Source organism: Staurois parvus, unplaced genomic scaffold (assembly GCF_062004578.1).
Source record: "Staurois parvus isolate SC_StPar_1 unplaced genomic scaffold, SC_StPar_1.0 ptg000932l, whole genome shotgun sequence".
NCBI lineage: Eukaryota > Metazoa > Chordata > Amphibia > Anura > Ranidae > Staurois > Staurois parvus.
This window is the reverse complement of record NW_028318728.1, coordinates 321,511-335,025: the sequence shown is the minus strand read 5'-3', so window position 1 is coordinate 335,025 and position 13,515 is coordinate 321,511. Positions and strand designations below refer to the sequence as shown.

At 43.1% G+C, this 13,515-nt stretch overlaps 1 protein-coding gene across 1 annotated transcript in view; it reads left to right on the top strand.

Moving 5' to 3' along the window:
* Window positions 1-4,019: 4,019 nt before the first annotated feature.
* Window positions 4,020-13,515, top strand: part of LOC149441939 (E3 ubiquitin-protein ligase MARCHF6-like) — a gene marked incomplete at its 3' end in the record, with an annotated part of 324,687 nt that continues 315,191 nt past the window's right edge. The window contains exon 1 of the mRNA XM_089656745.1: window positions 4,020-4,102. The remainder of the gene's footprint in view (window positions 4,103-13,515) is intronic.

Genomic DNA, 13,515 nt, shown 5'->3' with positions numbered 1-13,515 from the left:
CCCCTCTCTCTCTCTCCCCCTCTCTCTCTCCCCCCCCTCTCTCTCTCTCCCCCCCTCTCTCCCCCCTCTCTCTTCCCCCCTCTCTCCCTCTCTTCCTCTCTCTTCCCCTCTCCCTCTCTCTTCCCCTCTCCCTCTCTCTTCCCCCCTCTCTCTCTTCCCCCCTCTCTCTCTTCCCCCCCTCTCCCTCTCTCTTCCCCCCCTCTCCCTCTCTCTTCCCCCCCTCTCCCTCTCTCTTCCCCCCCTCTCCCTCTCTCTTCCCCCCCTCTCCCTCTCTCTTCCCCCCCTCTCCCTCTCTCTTCCCCCCCTCTCCCTCTCTCTTCCCCCCCTCTCCCTCTCTCTTCCCCCCCTCTCCCTCTCTCTTCCCCCTCTCCCTCTCTCTTCCCCCCTCTCCCTCTCTCCCCCCTCTCCCTCTCTCTTCCCCCCTCTCCCTCTCTCTTCCCCCCTCTCCCTCTCTCTTCCCCCCTCTCCCTCTCTCTTCCCCCCTCTCCCTCTCTCTTCCCCCCCTCTCCCTCTCTCTTCCCCCCCTCTCCCTCTCTCTTCCCCCCTCTCCCTCTCTCTTCCCCCCTCTCCCTCTCTCTTCCCCCCCTCTCCCTCTCTCTTCCCCCCTCTCCCTCTCTCTCTCCCCCCCCCTCTCTCTCTCTCCCCTCTCTCTCTCTCCCCTCCCCCCCCCCCTCTCTCTCTCTCTCTCTCTCTCTCTCTCTCTCTCTCGTTTCTCTCCTTTCTCTTTTTTCTTTCTTTCCCTTTTTATACCTTTCTTTTTCTCTCTCTGTGTTCTGTTTATCTTCTTTCCCTTTTGTTTCCCTTTCAGTTTCTGTTTCTTTCTCTCTCTTTCCTTTTTTCCTTCTCTCTTTCCTTTTTCTCCTTCTCTTACTTTTTTTTCCTTCTTTCTTTCCATACTCCTCTCTCTCTCTCTCTCCCTCCCCCTCTCTCCCTCCCCCCTCCCCCTCTCTCCCTCCCCCCTCTCCCCCTCTCCCTCCCCCCTCTCCCCCTCTCCCTCCCCCCTCTCCCCCTCTCCCCCTCTCCCTCCCCCCTCTCCCCCCTCCCCCTCTCCCCTCTCCCCCCTCCCCCTCTCTCCCTCCCCCCTCTCCCCCGTGCCCCTCTCCCCCCTCCCCCCTCTCTTTCTCCTCGCGTTCTCTTTCCTCGCACTCCTTCTTTCCTCGTGCTATTTTTTTCCACTCGCTCTCTCTCGCTCTTTCCCCGTGCTCTCTTTCCCCGTGCTCTCTTTCCTCGTGCCCTCTTTCCTTGCATGTTCGTTCTTTCTTTCTCCTTTCTTTCTCCTTTCTTTCTTTCTTTCTTTCTCTTTTTCTTTCTTTCTTTTACTCTTTCTTTCTTTTTCTCTCTGTCTCTTTCTCTCTCTCTCTCTCTCTCTCTCTCTTTCTTTCTCTCTCTCTTTTTCTTTCTCTCTTCTCTCTCTCTCTCTGCCTGTCCTTTTCTTTCTGTCTCTTTCTCTCCTCACGCGCTCTCTCTCCTCGCGCGCTCTCTCTCCTCGCGCGCTCTCTCTCCTCGCGCGCTCTTTCTCTCCTCGCGCGCTCTTTCTCTCCTCGCGCGCGCTCTTTCTCTCCTCGCGCGCGCTCTTTCTCTCCTCGCGCGCGCTCTTTCTCTCCTCGCGCGCGCTCTTTCTCTCCTCGCGCGCGCTCTTTCTCTCCTCGCGCGCTCTCTTTCTCTCTTAGTGCGCTCTCTTTCTCTCCTCGCGCTCTCTTTCTCTCCTCGCGCACTCTCTTCCCTTCCTCACTCTCTCTCTTCCCCCTCTTTCTCCTTTTTCTCTTGCTTTTTCTCTTTTTTTTTCTCTTTCTTTCCCATCTTTCTTTATTTCCCACCAGGCTACGAGGAAAGGGTCCTGGTGCTTGGGGCTGCTCAGTCCAAAATGCCCAGGCCTGTTCATGACCACCACAGTCTGTAAACCTCTTACGAGAGCTTCAGTTTTGGAGTTGCTCCAATGTGGTTGTCTAGCCATTGCAACTTGGCTTTTTTCAAAGTTGACCAAATGCTTTCGCTTGCCCGTTTTTACCTGCTTTCAACATATTAACTTTAGGGACAACATGTTCACTTGCTGTCTAATATATCCGACCCATTTACTCATTCCATTGTAACAAAATAATCTAATTTTTTGTAGTTATTCATTTTACCTGTCAGTGGTCATAATGTTATGGCTAACTGGTGTAGCTATGTATAACATACTGATCCCTAGAATTCTTCCTTAGCACTGTCTACATCCAATTCTACTTCTATTTCAGGTACGCAACAAGCTTCCTACTTTAAGAATGATCTACTTTTACATATGGAAATCTTCTTTGCCTGGTGTGAACACAGGCATTTCAACCTTAGAGATTACTCTGTGCTTCACATTCTACAATTGGAACTTTTCCTAAATTTGGCATTAAGCACTCTTAAGGGACACGGTTCCACCATGTTCATTATTTTCAAAAAACTTTGGCTTAATTTTCCTTTGAATGCCTTTTTTGAAGATGTTTTTCCTATAGTAGTACCGTAACCTGTGCTTCTCTGTGACCTGCATTTGGTTCTCTTTACTCTACAGAAACCAGCCTTTGAACCCATCAGGGAAATCCATTTAGATTACTTCTTCTGCAAGGTAGCCATCTTGGTTGCTGTCTTGTCTGTAAGACATCGCTCTTTTAAGGAGCCATTCCTCATTCTTTACAAAGATAAAGTAGTCCTGCAACCCTCAGTTCTTCTTAAGGTAGACAGCCACCTCAAAGGAGACGTAATTCTTCATTCCTGCCTGCTCCTAAGCTCCCAAAGGAGATAGCACTACACTGGATGTGGTCAGAGCCATCAAGAGTGGCTACAGCTTCTATTAGGAAAATGGACTCCCTATTTTGGCTTTCCCTCAGGACTTCACATTCTGCATGATTTACTATTATTTGGTGGATAAGACAACTCATCTCAAGAGCTTGCACCCTAAAGATTAAGCATCTTTTGCACTAATATGTGCACACTCAACCAGGTCCATAGGAGTTTCCTGGTCATTCCATCATCAAGCTTCTGTTTCCCAGCTTTGTAAGGCTGCTATCTTGTTTTCTCTTCATACCTTTTTCAAGTTCTGTCAGGCGGATGTCCAGTCCTCTGCAGATAAAGCCTTTGGCTGCAAGGTTTTTGTAGCTCTGAATTTGGTCCCATGCCCATCCCTCTTATTAATTGTTTGGGAACGTCACAGGGTCTATGAATATCAAACCTTTGCACTGTATAATTAAGGTAAAATACATTTTTACTTGCTTTTAAATTCCATATATTGGAGTACAGATCAGGACACAGGCCACCCCTCCCTTCCTTTCTTGTTTTATTCTGCAATACTTGCTAAAATAATAACGGTTAAAAAGGGCATGTCCTGAAAACCTTTGCCAATGTCCAATCACGTGAGGGTAGAAGCCTATAACCCAGGGTCTATGAATATCAAGCACTTGTCCTGTACTATACTCCAGAATATAGAATTTACAGCTATTTCAAAATTCCTTTTATTTTTGCATATGGAGAAGGGAGGGTGGTACATTTATCCTTTGCCTCAATCACACATGGCTAGTGAATGTTGGTAAGGGTCATGAATGGTACCTAGAGCTTATGGACATTTTTCTTCCCGACTGTTCTTGTATCTTTAATCTGGCCATACATGGATTTTTTGTTATTAACCAGCAAGCTGATCAAAAAAGAAGAAAAAAAAACAGGTGGAAGCAGGAATACTTCCCTCTGCACTATTGTATTCTGACAATGGGGATTACACTGAGCCAATTGCTTAATCTGATCAATCGCACATTTTCCAGCAGTCCCATTTGGGATCACTAGGTTAACTCCTTTTTGGATGGGAACAGCCATAAATGCATCAAAATCCAGCCTGTCCAGCTTTACTCTACGGCTTGGATATTCATGCATTTGTGAGAAACTACAGTTATGGCTGATTGGTGTGTGTGTATATATGTGTGCGTGCGTGTGTGTGTATATGTGTATATATATATATTTATAGAGAGAGAGAGCGAGAGATAGTTTAACACTTTTTTAATTTTTACAGGTACAAGCTTCTCATTTTGAAGGCCTTATAACTACCATAGTTGGGTATGTGCTGCTAGCAGTCACTTTAATTCTGAGTCATGTATCCTTTTTTTGAAACAGATGTGCATGTTGCACCTTTGAGTCTGGTTCTTGGTTTGTAGTACACATGCAGTATTTGATTGAAGTGGACAATATGTTGTAATTTACTGTCTATAATTCTGGCATAGACCAGTACATATTTTAAGGTTGTTCTTCTAATAATTTGAAGAAGTAGTTTAACCGCTTTCCATCCAATGCTTGTATATATATGTCCAGGAAGGCAAGTTGTTATACCTGGATCATGGCAATTGCAGCCATGATACTGATATTGTTCAGCTTTAATGTAAAAGTTTTCTGGGCTGCCCACAGAGGATATGGAGGAACATCTGTCTCTACAGTGGCGACTGAAGCTTAAAGCAACGAGGATTTTGTCACTTCCGGTTTCAATACTGTGTTTCCCTTGTCGATTCTGTGGCCTTATTTATTACTTCTTGCTTGAATTGTATTTGTTCCATGTTAAAATTATCAGAAATCCATAAATTGTGTTTGCAAAGTTTCATACTGTCCAAGGGAATAATGCTTAACTTGGTATCAAAAATCCCACCATTCAGAGCTTAGTTTTAGGTGGATGACCAGGTGTTACAACGCTTGGCAGATCACAATGTTATCATTGCTTCCACCCAGAGCCCCTTTATAATCTACATAGACACTTCCCACCAGCCTTATGCCACAGGGACTTCTATACAGAACCGTTATGTCCCAGGTTGCTGCACCCCATAAGGTCTCACCGATGGTAATAACAGAAACTGGTTGCAAGGAAATGCAACAAAGGTTCCGGCTAACATTTTCTATGTCAAAGACCTGCAAAACATTCAGACTGCTTAGAGTGATGACGCTTCCTTTGCACCAGAGCAGGACCCTAACTTTAACACTGGTCTCTGCACTGTCCAGAGTGCAAAAGCGCTAGACCCCCTTTTTCATGGTCACCCAATTAGGGTTCATTAGAAAATACAGTTGCCTATATCAACCAGGTACCAGAGTCTGGCGGTCTTAATGAAAGTAAGTTTTTGATCATCTCATTGGCAGAAAATCACTGTCAAGGCCTCCTGCTATTCACAACTCAGGAATGGACAGTTGGAATTTAGATTTCCTCAGCTGTCATCTCTTGGACAAAGGGGAAATTGCCCTTCATCCCAGCATCTTCAGTTCATACATGCCTTTCTTCCAGTGCACATTATGCCTAGACTGCTTTGCAATATAGAACAAGAGAAGAACTGGTGATTATCATTGCATCACACTGGTCCAGGAGAACCTGGTACATACAGTTGTGTTCAAAATAATAGCAGTGTGTTGGAAAAAGTGAATAAAGCTCAACATTCTTCTAATAGCTTTTATTTCCATACACACAAATGCATTGGGAACACTACACATTCTATTCCAAATCAAAACATGAAGAAAAATATATCAAATTTGTGTTGTTCCTCTAAAGAAATTGAAGAAAAGTGAATATTAGACTGTTCCAAAAAAATAGCAGTGTTTGTATTCTTCTTTACAAACTCAAACATTCACTATATAAACTGAAAAATGTTTGAAGATTTTGCTTTCCTTTGAATCACTTAATTAATATTTTGTTGTATAACCACTGTTTATGTGACCTGCTGTACATCTGTGTTGCATGGCGTTAACCAACTTCTGGCACCTGTGAACAGGCATTCCAGCCCAGGATGATTGGACTACATTCCACAGGTCTTCTCTATTTCTTGGTTTTGCCTCAGAAACTGCATTTTTTTATGTCACCCCACAAGTTTTCTATAGGTTTAAGATCCGGGGATTGGGCTGGCCACTCCATAACGTCAATCTTGTTGATCTGGAACCAAGATGTGGCACGTTTACTGGTGTGTTTGGGGTCATTGTCTTGTTGGAACACCCATTTCAAGGGCATTTCCTCTTCAGCATAAGGCAGCATGACCTCTTCAAGTATTCTGATGTATTCAAACTGATCCATGATCCCTGATATGGGATAAATAGGCCCAACACCGTAGTATGAGAAACATCCCCATATTATGATGCTTGCGCAACCATGCGTCACTGTCTTCACAGTGTACTGTGCCTTGAATTCAGTGTTTGGGGGTCGTCTGACAAACTGTCTCCGGCCACTACACCGTGTTCCAAATTATTATGCAAATTATATTTTTCTCATTTACCTAAATAATTGATGTAAATAACAGTCAGCATAATTCTCATGTTATCAATTATTAAGAGTACAATTCACATTTTATTGAACAAACCTCCTTATGATAACATGATTTTTTTTAAACATAAAAAACTTACAATGCACTGTTCCAAATTATTACGCACAATAAGTTTCAAAACACTTTATAGGTTGTAAAGAACTGAAAATTGTCATTTGTTGTGTTTGCAGCATATTTACTGACATCAAAAGCTATTTCAATCAAACTTTTAACAACATTTTAACTTTTTAAACATTTTAACAGGTCACATTACATTTTAACATAGGACCCCTTATTTGATAGCAGCTTCACAAGTCTTGCATCCATTGAACTTGTGAGTTTGTGGACAGTTTCTGCTTGAATTTGTTTGCAAGATATCAGAATAGCCTCCCAGAGCTGCTGTTTGGATGTAAACTCCCACCCTCATAGATCTTTTGCTTGAGGATGCTCCAAAGGTTCTCAATAGGATTGAGGTCAGGGGAGGATGGAGGTCACACCATGACTTTCTCTCCTTTTATCCCCATAACAGCCATTGATGCAGAGGTATTATATGCAGCATGAGATGGTGCATGGTCATGCTTGAAGATGATTTTATTACAGAAAGCATAGTTCTTTCTTCTGTACCAGGGAAGAAAGTGGTCAGTCATAAACTCCACATACTTTGCAGAGGTCATCTTTACACCTTCGGGGACCCTAAAGGGGCTGACCAGCTCTGTTCCCATGATTCCGGCCCAAAATCCGACTCCACCACCGCCTTGCTGATGTCGCAGCCTTGTTGGAACAGGGTGGCCATCCACCAACCATCCACTACTCCATCCATCTGGACCATTCAGGGTTGCACGGCACTCATCAGTGAACAGGACTGTTTGAAAATGAGTCTTCATGTATTTTTCTGCCCAATGCAGCAGTTTCTGCTTGTGAGCATTGGTTATTGGTGGCCGAATAGAAGGTTTATGCACAGTTGCAAGACTCTGGAGGACTCTACACCTTGATGTCCGTGGGACTCCAGAGGCACCAGCAGCTTCAAATATCTGTTTGCTGCTATGTAATGGTATTTTAGCAGCTGCTCTCTTGATCCGATGCATGGATCTGGCAGAAATCTTCCTCAATGTGCCTATATCTGCACGAACCCGTCTGTGCTCTGAATCAGCCACAAATCTCTTAATAGTGCGATGATCACGCTTACGTTTTCGTGAAATATTGAATGTTTTCATACCTTGTCCAAGGCATTGAACTATTTCACTCTTTTCGGCAGCAGAGAGATCCTTTTTCTTCCCCATATTGCTTGAAAATGGTGCTCTGCTTAACAATGTGCAACACCCTCCTTTAGTAGTTTTTCCTTAAATTGGGCTCACCTGCCAATCTAATTATCACAGGTGTCCGAGATTGTTTTCAGTGATCAAAAGAGCCCTGACACACTGCCATCCATGAGTTAAACTGAAAAACAAAATATTTAATCTTTGTGACACTTAAATAGAATTTGCATAATAATTTGGAACACGGTGTAGACCCAAAAAGAACAATCTTACTTTCATCAGTCCACAAAATGTTGCACCATTTCTCTTTAGGCCAGTCAATGTGCTCTTTGGCAAATTGTAACCTCTTCAGCATGTCTTTTTTTCAACAGTGGGACTTTGCGGAGGCTTCTTGCAGATAGCTTGGCTTCACATAGGCGTCTTCTAATTGTAACAGTACTCACAGGTAACTTTAGACCTTCTTTGATCTTCCTGGAGCTAATTGTTGGCTGAGTCCTTGCCATTTTGGCTATTCTTCTATCCATTCGAATGGTAGTTTTTCGCTTTCTTCCACGTCTTTCAGGTTTAGTTGCCATTTTAAAGCATTTGCGATCATTTTAGCTGAACAGCCTATCATTTTCTGCACTTCTTTATGTTTTCCCCTCTCCAATCAACTTTTTAATCAAAGTACGCTGTCCTTCTGAACAATATCTGGAACGACCCATTTTCCTCAGAATTTCAGAGAGAAATGCACTGTAACCAGCATGTACAACATTTGCTGCCTTTCTTCCTTAAATAAGGGCAATAATTGCCACCTGTTTTTCAAAGAATGAATGACCTCACTAATAGAACTCCACACTGCTATTAATTTGAACATGCCCCTTTCATTTAGTGATTCAATTACATATAATCAGCAGCATGCATGTCATGACTGTTGGGTCTGTTGGATTTCTATTACTCTACTACACCTGAGCAATCTACCAAAAACAGTGATTGCTCAGGTTAGTGATGTCTGACTGCTATTATTTTGAACACAACTGTAGACCTACTCAGTTCTTGCTCTAGGAGACTATTCGTAGCATCATTAAAACCGGCCAGACCTTCTGTCTCGGGGTCCCCTGTTCATTCCTGCTTCTCATTCACTGGTTTTAATGTCATGTCTGTTGAAGCCACTTCTTTTGGGACAGGGGTGTTTTGGTTTTTCTGGTTTCCACACTGCTCACAGCCAGTAATGCCACTTTCAGAAAAGTTTACTATTTGTACCTGGAAATTCTTCTCTGCCTGGTATGAACATAGACATCTTATGCCAGAGATTTCCCTTGGATACTGGCCTTCCTACAATTTGGACTTTGGATATGGAATTACCAGTGAATTAATGCACTTACATTGCACAAACAAGGAAAAAAACAAAAACACTCCTCTTACTGTCTGCCTGCTCTTCTCACCTCCCAAGATGGCCATGTACCTCAAGCAGCAGAAATGACATCACAGCTGCAGATTCTACCCAGTGCATTTCATTGTCAGGACATCTTTAGTGGAACGGTGCCCTCCCATGTTCACTCCACTGTATATATGCTTTCTGCTTATTCCTACTTGACTCATCTGTCTGTGTTTGGACAATTATTGAACAACTCCTCCAAAACTATTAAGCTCCATTTTGTGACATTAAAATATATTGAAATCTGCCATACTATTCGAATCCCAAGTTTAAAAACAAAAATTGCTAAAATTAAATAATTAAATACATTTTGTTAGATAAACCATATTTGAACATAAATAGAATAAACATATCATGATTTAAATTTCCATTTAAATACCAATGTATTGTTTCCCCACTGCCCTGAAGATGTCCTGATACCAAATCGTTTTGGGTGAATTTTGTACCTGGACGTCATTTTCACTGTTTGAGGTGCTCAGCCTTCTTGGGAGGCAGGAAGCACAGGGAAAATAGTAAGAGGAGTGTTTTTTCTGTTCACTGTGAGTGCATTAGCAGGCTGTGACTGAATCGTTAATTTAAAAAAGGTATTCCAAAGGGGTGTGGAAATTTTTGAAAAAACTACTTGTCCAGGGACTAAATCGGTGTCCCAATCTACTTGTCCCTCATGACAATCTTCTTGTCCAGATAGAAAAAAAAATTGTTTTAACCAAAACCGTATTTAAATCGAAGGTGATATTAGGAATGTTTTAAAACATAAACATTTAATATTTTTAACATTGCGCTTTTTATCTCCTCCTCCCCTCCCTGCCTGTCCCCAGCACCGCACTCAGGGACTAGCAGGAAGCAGAGAGACACCATGCAGTGTAATGAGCACTGACTGGGTGCTTGTCAGGAAAGGGGAGTGTTGGGCTTATACTTTATTCCTGTCACTGTCAGAGCCGTTTTTGTGTTTTTTGCACAAGATAAAAAAAAAATCATCTTCAGATTACATGAAACCCCTAAACATTATATTTTTTTCTGAAATCAGAGACCCTAGAGAATAAAATACTTGTACTTCCAATTTTTTTATGTCACATGACATTACCGCAAAATTTCAGTAAAAGTACAAGTTAGTTAATTTTAGGGCTCCAAAAAAAGCAATAAATTCCCCTATTTTTTTGTAAAATATAAAAGATGAGGTTGCAAATAGAGAGACGGCGTAAATAGATATCCAACTTGTCAAACCTTAAATTTGCGTGCGCTTGTAAAATGGCGACAAACTTCAGTACCCTATTTTTTTTAGGTGACATCTCCAAGATACGTCCGTTCCTAACCTCGGAAACCACTAAGTAGCTTATCCACTCCCTTGTTATATCTCGCCTTGACTATTGTAACTCCCTCCTCATTGGCCTACCTCATTGCAAGCTTACCCCTCTTCAGTCTATCATGAATGCTGCTGCCAGACTCATCCACCTTACTAACCGTTCTGTATCTGCCACCCCTCTCTTCCAATCCCTCCACTGGCTTCCCATTGCCCAATGGATAAAATTCAAAACACTAACAATAACGTATAAAGCCATTTATAACTCTGCCCCAAATTACATCACCGATGTCTCAAAATATCACCCAAACTGTACTCTCCGCTCCTCGCAAGACTTCCTTCTCTCTAGCTCCCTTGTCTCCTCCTCCCATGCTCGTCTCCAGGACTTCTCTCTACCTGACTGATTTTTAGCATGTCTAGAGGTTTATTATTAAATATGGTATTGTACACCTCGTGGTATGTGATGTAATTTTCATGGTGTTTTTTTTTAATATTTTTATACAATTTTAAAATATATATTTTTTCATTATATTTTTTCATTAAAATTTTAAATATATACATTTTTTATATAGAAATGTATTTATATTTTTACTTTTCCATAAATGTTTAATATGGTATAATAACAATAATAAATGATAAATGTATCCTGGGGTTTGTAGCTTTAATTTATTTCCCATATCTAGATCCCTATTCAGTAATAAAGTTAACATGGTATGATATTGTTATCACCCATTTTAATATGTATTGGTTATTCAGGAAACAATACCCTTTTAGATAATGTTATGAGCAGTTATAGTGGATTAATTTACATATTTTATAGCGTTTTAGATATGGGGTTTATGTGAGGTTTTAAAATACAGTATATATAATAAAGTTCATTTTAATCAGTTATCCCACATGTAATATGGCTACCTTTTTTTTTATATAGATATTTAGAGGGAGAATGGCAAGGTTTAGGTTCGTAGTTTGGGGGGGATTTACCATTGAGATAAGATATTTTTAGTCTTTCATTATGTTTACATTTTAAAAAGGAGTATGCAGAGTGGGTGAATGTAAGGGATTTCCGGCAAAGAGAAGCGCGATCGGGAACGCACATGCGCGAAAGAGATTCCGCAGAAGAGCTGCCAGTTATGCGCAGGAATGCGCGATCGCACACATGCACGCACACGTGCACACACACGGCGAAGATTGGCGCCAGACAGGCTATTTAAAGAGGGTCTCTACTCTGGTTCAGTGCTGATTGGTCTTCAGCTCCCCTCTGTGTCCTGCTTACTCCTGTACGATTCCTTTGTTGCTGACCAGGCTTGTTCATGACCCGACTCAGATTACTCTCTTGCTCCTGGTTCCTGACTTCGGCTCTGCTCCTGACTTTGGCTTTTCCTACTGATTCTGTACCGTGCTGCCTGACTGTTGATGACCCTGGCTATTCTATGACCCTGCTCCTGTCCTGTGTCCTGGCTACCTACATTGCACTGCTGCACATCGGGCATTACCCAGAACCTGCTCTGTCTGCTACTACGGTACCCAAATCAGAGGATACTCTGCCTACGAAGGTCATCATCTGCAAGAGCCGCAAGCAACAACCACTGGCAGTCTTGTTCCCCTGGTCCCTAGACTCCCTCTGTTCCAACCTCAGCGGGGTCAGGGCTAGTGACACAAGTGAGGCCGACCTCGTCAATTCAGTCTCCTATCATGTACGTGACGATGCCAGTCAGCCAGGGATGGAGTCTGAAAGGGAGGCCTCACAACTGGGGGACATTCGCCAAGCAGTATCTACCCTGTTCAACGTGATACATGAGTTACAGAAAAACTTTGAACACTTGGAGAGTAATCTGCGAACCGACTTTAATGTCCTCCTAGACACAGACCTCATGACTACCTTTGATGCGGTCACTCAAACAGAGACCAGTATGACCATTGAAGCCTTTGCTCTGCCGGAACCCCGGGTGCCTACGCCTGAGTTCTTTACAGGGGACCGCAGGAAGTTCAGGACTTTTTGTAACTCCTGTGAGTTATATTTTTCCCTGCTCCCCAGGACCTTCTTGTCCTCTAACACTAAAGTGGGATTTATTATCACACTCCTCAGAAATGAACCCCAGTCCTGGGCCTATCATCTCCGGGAGTTACATGATCCGGCCTTAGCCTCTGTGGATTTTTTCTTTACAGAGATGACACAAATCTATGATGACCCCTTTCGGCGCCAAACTGCTGAAACAATGCTCAATAAGCTACAGCAAGGCCAGAGACCTGTGGAAGACTATGTCACTGATTTTTGCATCTGGAGTCCTGATACCCAGTGGAACCAGTCTGCCCTCTGCCATCAGTTCCGCCTGGGTCTTTCCAAGAACCTGAAGGACGAGCTGGCCCGAGTGGGGGTGCCAACCAGGTTGGAGAGTCTGATACACCTAGTGATTCAGATCGACCGTAGGAGTCGAGAAAGGCAGAGTGAGAGGGTTAACGGGAAGATTTTGATATGCTCTGAAATAGGACCCTCTACAAATGTGGCATCATCAGCATCGCCCACCAACCCAACTAGGAGAAGTTTCTGAATACCGCAGTTATCCGCAGCAGAACACCTTCGCCGGCAGAGGTCCAACCTCTGCCTTAACTGCGGAGATGCGGGTCATTTCGTGGCTACCTGCCCGGCCAAATCTCATAAGTCCTCTCCCAACTGTTTCTACATGATGCACCCTCAAGTGGCAAGTCGGGCGCATCTCTCTTTTCATTTGCAGATACAGCTGGCCGAAAGGACAATCTCAGTCCCAGCCATTATAGACTCAGGTGCCTGTAGCTGCTTTATAGATGTTCGTTTCGCTACGCAACACCAGATTCCACGCCGTACCAAGGCACAAAGATTTGCAGTTCATCTGGCAGACGGATCCGGTATCAGTTCTGGCCCTGTAACACAGGAAACCATGCCAATATTCTGCTACTCTCCTTCAGGACACCAGGAATTTCTATGTTTAGACATCATTACTTCCCCGATTTTTCCAGTTATTCTTGGCATGCCTTGGCTAAGAGCCCACAACCCAACCATCAATTGGTTGTCTGGAAAAATCATCTTTGCTTCAGAATACTGTCTGACTCACTGTATCCCTAAAGGGACTAATGAGGCAACTATTTTCAGCATTCACTCTGATCCTGAAACCATGAAACTTGTTCCTGCAGTATATCATGAATATCTGGATGTCTTCAGTAAGAAAAGTGCCAACTGCCTTCCTCATCTCTTATACGACTGTCCTATTGAGCTCCTGCCCGGTGCAGAAATTC